Consider the following 4595-nt stretch of genomic DNA (forward strand, 5'->3'; position numbering starts at 1 on the left):
GCTCACTGGCTGGCTGCTCACCTCCTGCTGTGTAGCCTGGTTCCTAACAGGTGGGGACCCCTGATTTACCCAGTAAGATAAACACATTATTATGTCAATTGAAATTATTCGCCCTGCACCACCCAAAATTACTGTGCATACCTACACCCATCCAAGGGTCCAGTAGCACACTTTGGGAGCTGTAGACAGTAAGCCTGGAGCTCCACTGAGCATTCCATCTCTCCACCATCTGTGGGCTAACAGGCTGTGTTCGTTTCCTAGGGCTGTTTTACAGTACCACAGACTGGGCACCTTCAAAAACAGAATGTTACCATCTCGCAGTACTGGAGGCCAGGGGTCCAAGATCAAGGTGTCAGCAGGGTGGGTCCTTTCTGAGGCTGTGCAGGAAGGCTCTGTTCCAGGCCTGTCTCGTCATGCGTGTATGGACGTCTTCTCCCTGTGACTCTTCATTAAGGGTGATTCTGGTGAGGGCTCCGCGGATCTTCTTTTGAAGATCTCACTGTAGATTGCTTGGGACATGCTGGTCTTGTGTCTGAGTATACATTAGTGAGTATTTCTGTGAATAGTGGTTATAAAGTGAATACTAAGCTCCTTTTTTTAAAGAAAAATACTACTTGACCTTTTATTTCATGTTTTGTGTTTTGAGATCTAATTCACGGAACAGATTTTACAGTTTATTTACCTAAATGTTTGTTAAGAGTTCAGATATAACTTAACTCCTTTTAAACATATCTTTAGTTATGCTTGATAAGAAAAATTCAAATGAAGATTGTCTTCTAGTATAAATTGTTGATTTTATAATGACATTAAATATTAAAGTTATTTATTTTTGTGCCACCCTTTAGAGTGAAGAAAAGTTCACTTTTATTATCGAGGAGTGTGATAACCCTCGCTCTGTTACCTTGTTTGTTAAAGGACCAAATATGCATACTCTCACACAAGTCAAGGATGCCATAAGAGATGGACCTCGTGCTATCCAAAATGCCATTGAAGATGGTAAGCTCTTGTGATTGATATGAACCTCACATATATGTGTGTGTATGTGTATATATACACATACACACACACACCTATGTATGCATATATGTGTGTGTGTGTGTGTGTGTTTAGACAGAGTCTTGCTCTGTTGCCCAGGCTTTAGTGCAGTGGTGTGATCTCAGCCCAGTGCAACCTCCACCTCCCAGGTTCAAGCGATTCTTCTGCCTCAGCCTCCCAAGTAGCGGGGATTACAGGCATGCACCACCACACCCGGCTAATTTTTTATATTTTTAGTAGAGATGAGATTTCGCCATGTTGGCCAGGCTGGTCTGGAATTCTTGGGCTCAAGTGATCTGCCCTCCTTGGCTTCCCGAAGTGCTGAAATTACAGGTGTGAGCCACCACGCCTGGCCTTTAAATTTTTTTTAATTTTATTTTTAAATTTTAATCTATTTAATCTATTTATTTATTTTCAGACCAGGTTTTGAAACTGGCTAATTTTTGTACTTTTGGGAGAGATGAGGTTTCTCTGTGTTGCCAAGGTTGGTCCTGAACTCCTGGGCTCAAGGGATCCACTTGCCTTGGCCTCCCAAAGTGCTGGGATCACTGGCATGAGCCACCGCGCCTAGCTGCAAACCTCACATATATATCTTTTTCTCGAGAAAGGGTCTTGCTCTGTCACCCAGGCTAGAGTGCAGTGGCGCAGTCATGGCTCACTGCAGCCTCAAACTCCTGTGCTCAAGTGATCCTCCCACCTCAGCTGGACGATAGGTGCATGCCACCACACCTGGTTAATTTTTAAAGTTTTTTTTTGTAGAGATGAGGTCTCTCTGTGTTGCCCAGGCTGGTCTTGAACTCCTGGCCTCAAGCAGTTTTCCCCCCTCAGCCTCTCAGAGTGCTGGGATTTATAGGCATGAGCCACCACATTCAGCCCATGTTGAGCATCTTTTAATGTGCTTATTTGCCCTCCATGTATCTTTGGTGAATTTTCTGTTTAAATCTTTTGCCCTTTTACAAAATTGGATTGTTGGCCATGCACAGTGGCTCTCACCTGTAATTCTAGCACTTTGGGAGGCCAAGGTGAGAGGATTGCTTGAGCCCAGGAGTTGGAAACCAGCCTGGGCAACATAGCAAGACCATGACTCTATACACACACACAAATAGCCAGGCATGGCGGTCTGTACCTGTAGTTCCAGCTGCTTAGGAGGCTGAGGCAGGAATATCACTTGAGCCCCAAGAGTTTGAGGTTACAGTGAGCTATGATCACACCACTGCACTCCGGCCTGGGCGACAGAGCGAGACCCTGTTTCCAGAAAGACAAAAAGAAAAGAAAAGAAAAAATTGTGTTAAGTTTTCTATTGTTGAGTTTGAGAGTTCTTTGTATGTATGTTGGGTACAAGTGCTTTTTCAGATAATGATTGGCAATTTTTTTCTCCTCGATGGCTTATTTTATTATTAACAGTGCTTTTCAAAGAGAAGTTCTTAATTTTGATGAAGTCTAATTTATTATTTTTATTCTCTCATGGATTATGCTTTTGGTGTGGTATCTAAAAAATCTTTACCTAACCTAGGGTCACAGAGATTTTCCTCTAAAAGTGTTACAGTCTTATGTTTTACATTTAGGTCTGTGATTCATTTTAACTTTTGTATATGGTGCAAGTATGGATACAAGTTCATTTTTTTCATATAAAGGTATCAGATTGTTTTAGTCTTATTTGCCGAAAAGACTTTACTTTCACCACCGAATTGCCTTTTCTCATGTATAAAAAATCCGTTTTTCGTATTTGTGTGGTTCTATTTCTGTGCTCTTTTTTCTGTTCTACTGATGCATTTGTCTATTTTAATGTTAATATCATACTGTCCTGACGACTGTAGCTTTATAATAAATCTTGAAATCAGTATTGTTAACTCTCATGTTTTTTGTTTTTTGTTTTTAAGTTATTTTGGTCATTCTAAGTCTTTGGCGTTTCCATGTGACTTCCATATGAATTTTAGAATCAGCTTGTCAATTTCTACCAAAAAGACTGCTGCTGGGATTTTGATCAGAACTTTTTTTTTTAGAAAGGATCTTACTCTGTCACTCAGGCTGGAGTGCAGTGGCATGATCACGGCTCATTGCAGACTCGACCTGCTGAGCTCAAGTGACTCTCCCACCTTAGCTTCCCAAGTAGCTGGAACCACAAGCATCCACTACCATGCCTGGTTAATTTTTTTTTTATTTTCTGTAGAGACAGCGTCTCATTATGTTGTTCCCCAGGCTGGTCTCAAATTCCTGGGCTCAAGCGATCCTCCCACCTTGGCCTCCCAAAGTGCTTCGATTACAGGTGTGAGCCACTACACCCTGCTTGATTGGAATTTTATTAAATCTGTAGATCAATTTGGAGATAGTTGATATTTTAATAATGAGCCTTCTAACTCATGAATATCATCCTATCTACTTGAGTCTTCTTGAATTTATCTCAGCAATATTTCATAGTTTTTAGTATATGAGCCTCACACACTTTTTTCCATATTTATCTCTATATATTTCATTCATTTTGTTGCTATTGTATAGGTTATTTTTTAAATTTCCATTTCTGATTGTTGGTTGCTAATATAGAGAAATATATTTTATTTTTGTACATGGATCTTGAATTCTGCAACCTTGCTAAATCACAATTAGCTTTCTTATAGGCTTCATTGAATTGTCTATATAAGTGATTACATTGTCTGCTAATACAGTTATACTGTTTTCTTTCCAATATGGGTATTTTAAAATTTTCTCCCTTATTTCATGGGCCGGAACCTCCAGTATAATGTTGACTAGAAATAATGAGAATGGACGTCCTTTCCTCATCGCTGATCTTCGGGGGAAAGCATTCAACCTTTCTCTATTACGTATGATGTTAGCGTTAGCTATAGGTTTTTATCAGGCTGAGGAAGTTCTCCCTTCTGCGCCTAGTTTGCTGACAAATTTTAATCAAGAATAAATGCCAGGCTGGGCGCGGTGGCTCATGCCTGTAATTCCAGCACTTTGGGAGGCCGACACGGGTGGATCACCTGAGGTCCACAACACATAGCGAGACCCTGTCTCTACCAAAAAATAAAATTAAAAATTAAAAAAATTCATGAGGTGTAGTGGCATGTACCTGTAGCCCCAGCTACTGAAGAGGCTGAGGTGGGAGGATTGCTTGAGCCCTGGGGATCAAGGCTGCAGTGAGCTGTGATCACACCACTGCACTAAAGCCTGGGCAACAGAGCAAGACCCTGTAGAAAGAAAGGAAAAGTGACCAGGCACGGTGGCTCACGCCTATAATCCCAGCACTATGGGAGGCTGCAGGCAGGCGGATCACCTGAGGTCAGGAGTTCAAGACCAGCCTGACCAATATGGAGAAACCTCATCTCTACTAAAAATTCAAAATTAGCCAGGTGTGGTGCCGCACACCTGTAATCCCAGCTACTTGGGAGGCTGAGGCAGGAGAATCGCTTGAACTCGGGAGGCAGAGGTTGCAGTGAGCCAAGATGGTGTCATTGCACTCCAGCCTGGGCAACAAGAGCAAGACTCCATCTCAAAAAAAAGTAATAATAATAATAAAGAAAAATAAGGAAGGAAAGGAACGGAAAGGAGGAAAGGAGGAA

At 41.6% G+C, this 4595-nt stretch overlaps 1 long non-coding RNA gene across 1 annotated transcript; it reads right to left on the bottom strand.

Moving 5' to 3' along the window:
- Window positions 1–4589, bottom strand: LOC131382778 (uncharacterized). Its single transcript, XR_009212368.1, has 3 exons — window positions 2162–4589; window positions 142–556; window positions 1–60 (listed from the first exon to the last, which is right to left on the bottom strand). It is a non-coding gene; the product is annotated as an uncharacterized LOC131382778 (long non-coding RNA).
- Between the last annotated feature and the right edge of the window lie 6 nt (window positions 4590–4595).

The sequence above is a fragment of the Hylobates moloch genome, unplaced genomic scaffold, assembly GCF_009828535.3.
Source record: "Hylobates moloch isolate HMO894 unplaced genomic scaffold, HMol_V3 SCAFFOLD_5495, whole genome shotgun sequence".
NCBI classification, from domain to species: Eukaryota; Metazoa; Chordata; class Mammalia; order Primates; family Hylobatidae; genus Hylobates; species Hylobates moloch.